This window comes from Ambystoma mexicanum, chromosome 6q (assembly GCF_040938575.1).
Source record: "Ambystoma mexicanum isolate Mex_15411 chromosome 6q, UKY_AmexF1_1, whole genome shotgun sequence".
Classification (NCBI taxonomy): Eukaryota; Metazoa; Chordata; class Amphibia; order Caudata; family Ambystomatidae; genus Ambystoma; species Ambystoma mexicanum.
The window spans coordinates 278,320,425-278,328,532 of record NC_090937.1 but is presented as its reverse complement, the minus strand read 5'-3'; positions in this window follow the sequence as shown (position 1 = coordinate 278,328,532).

Below are 8,108 nucleotides of genomic sequence, written 5' to 3'. Positions count from 1 at the left end.
AATTGGTCAGTTAGGTTCATGTTTGGGTTGTTGGTTATAAGATCTTCGTTGTCGTTATGTCCGGAATGGCGCGTATGTTGAGGGTGTCCTTCTGTTCTTGTGATGTATAGGGTGATGGGGGTCGGACTCTAGCCACCTTCTTCTTGGGTGTTCCTGTCTTTTTCCTTGTTGTCTCGGGATATTCTTTGTGTGTCTTGATGTCTCTGTGACATTGGGGTATCCTGGTTCTTGGGTTGTTGCGAGGTACAGTGTGAAATATAAAGAATTTTCCCTTTGGAATTTTGTTCTGGTCGTTTTGGTGTAGTGTTTCCTCCATTTGAGGTTGTTACTTCGGTGGTAGTTTGGGTTTTTTGTGTGCCTGTGTCCAGTCCGGCCTTGTCTTGTGCCCTTTCTCGGCATCCCTTTCTGGTTTGGGGCATTTTGGTGCTCAGTGCGGAGGTGCCGGTTGAGTTGTTGGCTGCTGTGTCTTGTGATGGGAGTGCTGGTATTTCTTCTTGTGTTGGTAGCCTTGGGTGCTTTTGTGTTGTCTGTTCTTCCGGTGGGTCGGTTTGTGTATCGCTCTCTGGTGGTGTTTTGGTGCTGGGGGTACTCTCATCAGGGGTGTAGGTCAAAGTTCAGTGCTGTCTATGTAGGTTTCTCGGAAGGGGTGAGGGCGGTAGAACTATTCTATCACGGTCTGGTCCTCACTAGGAGTATGTTATGTTGGTTAGGCTTAGATTGTGCTTGAGACTAATTCTGACTTTGTTCTAGAGTCTCGTGTGGTGGGGGGACCTTGAGGAGTATTGTAATCCTTATGATTCAAGAATTTCGGAGCAGAGTCCCTGTTAAGTTTGGGAGACCTGTATAGTGGGAGAGAGGCCTATCAATGCAATCTGAATGTCATACAATGCAATTTTGGAATAGAACCCCTGATCATTTTGGGAGACCTGTATAGTGGGACAGAGGCCTATCAGTGTAATCTGAATATCATATAATACAACTATCAAAGCGATCTGAATGTCATACAATGCAATTTTGGGATAGAACCCCTAGTCATTTTGTGAGACCTGTATAGTGGGAGGCAGGCCTATCAATGCCATCTGAATATCATGCAGTACAACTTGGGTACAAAACCCTTGATGAACTTGGGGGGGACCTGTATAGTGGGAGAGAGGTCCAACAACACAACCCGAACGTCACACAATGCAACTTTGGAGACAGAACCCCTGCTAAATCAGGGAGACCTGCACCGCGGGAGAGAAACCCACCAATGCAGTCCGAACATCGCACAATGGAATTTTGCGTTCAGAACTCCCGCCAAGTTTGGGAGACCTGCATACTGGAAGAGAGGCCTATCAATGCAATATGAATATCATACAATACGATTTGGGAGTAGAACCCCTGCTAGATTTGGGAGACCTGTATAGTGGGAGAGAGGCCTATCAATGCAATCTGAATGTCATACTATGCAGTTTGGGGACAGAACCCCTGATCAATTTGGGGGACCTGTATAGTGGGGGAGAGACATATAAGTGCAATCTGAATATCATACCATACAATTTGGGAGCAGAGACCCTGCTAAATTTGGGAGACCTGTGTATTGGGAGAGAGGCCTAACAATGCAATCTGAATATCATACGATACAGTTTGTGGACAAAACCTCTGATCAATTTGGGAGACCTGTACAGTGGGAGAGAGGCCTATCAATACAATCGGAATGTCATACGATTCAATATACAATTTAATTTCGGAAAGGAAACCCTCCTAAATTTGGGAGACCTGTTTATTGGGGGGAGGCCTATCAATTCAATCTGAATGTCATACACTACAATGTGGGAACAGAAACCCTGCCAGAATTGGGAGACCTGTGTATTGGGTGAGACGCCTATCTATGCAATCTGAATATCATACCATACAATTTGGAAACAGAAACCCTGATACATTTTGGAGACCTGTATAGTGGGGCAGAGGCCTATCAATGCAATCTGAATATCTTGTAATACAATTTGGGTATAGAAATTCTGATGAATTTTGGAACTGTTTTATATCGGTTTAAGTGGCTAGGACTATAGGGTAGAGTGGTTGATCTACTCCTAACCCAGGCCACTCCTACCTTAATGGTTCTTGTAGTTGATGGTTGACGGCTGGCGCATGCCTTCCCCTGTGGACTCCTGCCGACACCCCCTGGATCCTCCTCTGTTGGGGCCGCCCTTGGCATTGGGCCTTTAGCTGCAGGGGCTATCGGGCAGAGGGCTGCACTGGGAAGACCAGTGAAGAAGGCTTCCCAGTGAGGGAAGCAGGGGGTGGGGGAGAGGGTCAGTGGGCAGCAACGGCACTGGGGCGCTGGGATGGGCACAGAAAGTAGATGCTATGGGCCCAGGAGGCTCTCTGGAAGCGGCCGCACTTACCTGCCTCTGGGATGGATCACGGGGCGAGACGGAAGGGGAAAGCAGGAAGGGGGTGCGGGTGGGGAAGGACTACTGCGGGTTAGGATGGGGCCTCAGGGCCAACAGAGATGTTGCTGAGGGACGTTTGTATGAGGGCGGGGCGCTCACAGTGCTTCTGGACCAAATCTAGGTGTCACATGGAGCAAAGCTCCAGTCAGGGCTCGGGGGCGGGATGGGAGGCAGGGGGCTGGGGTCCAGGAAGGGGAGCTGGGAGGGAAGTGGCGAGCAGGGGAGGGAAGCGGGCCTGTGGGCAAAATCACAAAGCGAGGGGCTATATGGGGGGCCTCACCTGTGCACAGCCGGGAGCAAAAGTGTCGCGCAGAGGTGGCTCGCAGCGGGACTAGGTCCCAGCTGGAGTGTAGATGTCAGGTAGCTAATTAGGGGCTATGGGTGGGACGGAGGCGTGGAGAAACAAGGAGGGGACTCGGGCACGAAGGAAGCGCCAGAGCGCTTTATTACACAATTATATAGGAAGAAACACACCAAAAAGCGAGGGGCTAGATGGGGGGGGCCTCACCTGTGCGGAGCTGGGAGCAAAAGTGGCGCGCAGAGGCGGCTTGCAGCGGGACTAGGTCCCAGCTGGAGTATGGATGTTGTGTAGCCAATCAGGGGCTATGGGTGGGACAGAGACGGGGAGAAACAAGGAAGGGACTCGGGCACAAAGGAAGCGCTGGAGCGCTTTATTACACAATTATATGGGAAGAAACACACCAAAAAGCGAGGGGCTAGATGGGGGGCCTCACCTGTGCGCAGCCGGGAGCAAAGTATAAAAGCCTTGCACCTTGCTTTTACGCCCCGATTTACGACTCTGCCTATTTAAAATGAGACTGAATGTGGTATTTTAAAAATAATATCCCAATGCATCTATAATACATTGTGAAATCAGTGTTTACATTCCTTGTAATGATGCACTCTTGGAAAGTTCGGAGCTGGTTTAAAATAAGCTGCAAACCCCCAATGTACAATTTTGCGTTACTCTCAGAGAACCTGCTTTTTTGCAAATTTGATGGCATGAAAACAAAATTGCCTTTTCACAACTGCCAGTCTTATGAAGCAAACACTAATTGACTGTAATAATTGTGGAAGGACACTTTGGCCTTTGCATGAGATGTGCAGAGCAATGTTTACAAAAGCAATGTAAGTCTATGAGAAATTAGTTCCTGGCTAGGTCCAGTTTTTCAGACGAGAAAATTTAAACATGCTGTGGCAAGGCACTATTGTTGGGCCGTTACAGATATTGTTGACATTTGTCAGGGGTAATTTCTACAAAAGCAATGTAAATTTATGAGAAACTAAGCTCCCGGTATGGTCACCCACAAGTCAAGACTAGCTGAAATGAAAAAGGTAAGATTCAGATGAGTATGGCTTCAGATTGCATAACTAGCTGCAAGACAGAGTATCACAGAAGAGCACAGAAGCATACAGAGATAGACAGATGTGAAGTTTGTATTTGTATTTGGATTTTATTTATTTGTATTGCGCTCCTGGCCCTGGTGCATCTGGGCGCATTTCTTAAGGAGTACATAGGTTACATACATGAAATATACATGATAGTGGTGAAGGTACATAGTAAAAATGTACAAGTACATATTTAGGCAGGTACATGGATTACAACATGGTACATAATTTACAATAGCAGTTGGTATAGTTAACATAGTACATAATTTACAATAGCAGTCAGTGTGGTTACCATAGAGGTGAACTGAGAGAGGTAGAGTGACCCTTCATTCACAATTACAGAAGGATAAACATTATGTGCGTGAAGCATCTAAGTTAAGCTCATGCATCCAGAGTTTGGTTTTGCTCTTGAATAGATGATAAGAGGGTTTCGGATCTAAGTGTAAAGGGTAGTGTGTTCCACAGTTTAGAAGCCAGAACGGGGAAGCTGGATCCTCCAGCTTTCTGGAGCTTAAATCTGGGCATAGTTAGAGAGTAGGCTTGTGCAGATCTCTGGGGTCTAGTGGAGGTGTGGGCAGTAAACTGGTTGGACAGGTATGCCGGGGCAGGGTTCGCCTGAGCCTTGTGAGTCAATGCAAGAGTTTTAAGGGAAATTCTGTGTGCTACAGATAACCAGTGTAGGTTTTGTCTTGTGTCAGATATGTGTAGTTTCCTCGGAATGTTAAGGGCAGCTCTGATGGCATTATTCTGGGTTACTTGTAGCTTGTTGATGTTTCTTTGGCTAGCCCCTAAGTAGAGAGCATTATAATAGTCAATTCTAGTGAGGATAATGCAGTTGGATGCAGCGAGGAAAGGACTGCATGCAGTAATTAGTTTGCAGTTGTAGGCTGAGGCTGCTAGCACAGCATCGGTTTGTCTCGTGAGGAACAGTGTAGAATCGAGGTATATACCTAACGTTTTAGTATCATTAGAGACCTTGATGATATTTCCATCAATAATGAAAGATTTGAAGGCAGTGTCCAATTTGTTGAGTCTGAAGTGAGAACCGAGAATAAGTAAGTCTGTTTTTTCCTCATTTAGGCAGAACCCATGATGCGCCATCCAAGCTTGGATGAGTGTGTACACTTCATTAAGCATTTTTGTGTCGGTTTCATAGTCCTCTGCGATAGGGATGAGTATCTGTGTGTCGTCTGCATCATTCGTGTAGGTGTCACAACCAGATAGTCAAGAATGTCAAAGAGAGGCTTTGTAAACACATTATATAGGGTAGGGGAAACACACAACCCTTGTGGGACCCCACATGGGACGGGAGACGGTTCAGCGAAGCAGAGGGTGAGAAGACCCTCGTGGTACTGTTTGCCAAAAAGGATCTGATCCAGGAAGTAGCTTCATTTGAGAAGTGGGCAGCAGTTTTCAGGTGGTGGCAGAGAGTTTGTTGGTTGACCAAGTCAAAAGCTGCTGATAAGTCAAGTAGAAGTTACTAATGAGAAGCCCTTGGTCCTACAAATTGGCACTTTGGCAATTTTTCCAAATCCTAATGTTTATGCTTGCTTCAATATTTTGGAGGCAGAACTGAACAAGACTGAACTGCTTTGATGAGAAGAAGTTAACAGCTTTCAAATGCCTTCATGACGGCAGAGTTAATCTGCCTATGGCCTCATAAATTGTCCCTTTTGCCAATGTTTTCAAATTCTACTTTCTTTTCCATTTTCAACATTTTCATGGCTAAAATAAGTCTTTTTTACCCACTGTTTGCAACATAGTTTTCTTTTTCATAGTTAAATCACTAAGATACACCATACTGTACTTTTATGAGCTAGCCTTTCAACCATACCTGTGATGTTAAGACACTGAGTTTATTGTTAAATAAGTTTGGGCATAGAGCATTAAAACATTGGGCCTCATTACAACCCCAGTGGTAGCCTTACTGGTAAAAACGGCAGGCTGGCACCAGAGTTGTGTTTTTTTTCTGGTCCCTGCGGCCAGGCGCCGGAAAATGAAACTCCCCATTCCCATTCGAGTCCCATGGTACTCAATGGAAATGGGGAGGATGGAAGCACCGGCACCGCTTATAACGGTGCCGGTGCTTCCATCAAGGTCTGTGCACCCACCCGCAGAACTCGGAGTGAGCCGGTCCGGTAACAATGGTGCCGGAAGCTTAGCAGCACCGTTGTTACCGAACCGGCACACTCATAATGAGGCCCATTCTCTTCTCCTCTAATCTGTTTGGCAAAGCTAAATTCACCCATCAAAGCACATGAGGATGGATAAGAGGAATCCCTATAAGGGGATTTAAAATGCGCTAACAGTATTTTTTAATAAATCGCTTTACATTGCTTTTAGGTTGGTTGTTGGTAACTGTCTTTAGAAGCCATGAACAATTAACACATTTATTTAGCATGTTTCAATTTGATGGGCTATTCTATTTGTATACTATTTTTTATGCTCATATGCTATCTCTAGTAGAGAATAAATATACATAAATGCTAAACAAAAAGACTAGTGGGGAAACGCTGAAAGACTGGACGAGCACTGCTGGATGAGAGAAAGCCCCAGAAAGATGTTGAACAAGAGTGAATGAGATGACGAGGAGCTCACAGAAAACAAGTGGTGTGTGGAAAAAGCTTCAATAGATAGCGGCAAACAGGGATATTATAGGAGCTGTGGGAAAGATAGAGCAATAGGGAAAAAAAAGATGGGGGAGGCACAGGAATGCCTGAGAAAGAGCTTCCAGTTGGTTGCAGACGTGTACTGCCCGAGCGCAGTTTGAAACCGAAGGAAAGCAAAGAGAATAAGTGTCGGCAAGAAGGTAGACATGTGAGAGAGAAGGAGAAAATTAGGAGAGAAAAAACCTTCACACAAAAACAGTGTCAGAGAAAAGAAGGAGGAAGGACGTAATGGGCCTCATTACGAGTTTTACTGTGATGACGGTCCCATCGGTTCTGCCAATGCGCTCTGCTGGAAACAAGGTAGTATTAAACCTTGTCCGTCGTGCGCATCCCATATATGCGAAACCAGAGGCGCCGCCATCCCGATAATACCAGTGGAGACGGGTGCACCGCCAACAAGGTGGGCGGTGCATCCGCTTCCACCGCATGCATTCCGGATGGAACAGCACCACGGAAACGGAGCTGGGAACACCGGAACCGGAAATAACATGATCACCAGAACTGGAAAGAGGCCAGCGACCATTACAAAAGTCACAATCCATAGCAATCTGCATGTTCTGGAAACCATCCACCCCTTCTGAGTACCTGAACCAATCAAGTAACATGACAGCAAGGATCACGCAAACCCACCAGCACAAGCCACGCTTTGGTGAGGCTGAGCTCAACATGCTTGTTGACATCATTGTGGAGCATGCCAGGTAGCTATTTTCTGGTGACCAGCGCTGCAGCACGCAGCTCTGAAGGAAGGGAATCTGGGAGGAAGTTGCCTGGAAGGTGACTGCAGTGGGAGTGACACCATGCAGTGTCAAGGACTGTCACAAGCACTGGGTTGACCTGCACCTGAGGGTACGCATCCTCCTTGCTGCATACCACAGGCACTGCACGTTTAGAGATGGCGGACCATCCTCCCCCATCAAGCTGCTGCCCTGGGAGGAGAAGTGCAGCAGCGTGCTGCATATGGAGGGAATTGAGGGAGTCAGTGCAGCGGAGGCGGGAGTAGGGACACCTGATGAGGCCGGTGGGTAAACAAAGTGACCCAATGTAAACCGCACACCTGCCCACACTGTCCCCCCTGTACCACCATGTGCACTGAAATGGCCATAGCACTGCCCACATCACCCAGACCCAACCCAATATTAGTATTACCCCGCACAAATTCAATGGGGCGCAAATTAAGTCACATGCCCTGCCTCCCATGCATGACCCATAACCAACCACATGACAAGGCACCACACAGTGGCCCACATCTTGAGTGTGGCGGTCCTGAAACAAGGGTGCCTGTAAGATCACTGGCACCCATGTTACTGGACCGGCACACACATGATGATGCCCCATTACACTGGCTGCCAGGGCCGCAGAGCCCAACAGACCTGCCCCTGACGGGTGCTGCAGCCCTGGCAGGCTGATTAGGCATGGAAGCACTAGCACCACTAGCAAAGGTGCTGCTACTTCAAAGCCACCATCACCATGGGAATGGGGACCACCCAAATACGCCACCTAAACACATGCTTTGCTGGGACTTGCAATGACCCTGCTGCACCGGTGAGTCAGGCAGCGGATGGAGTGGCAGAGGGAGAGCCACACTCACCGGATGCACCAGCAGAATACAGCCAAC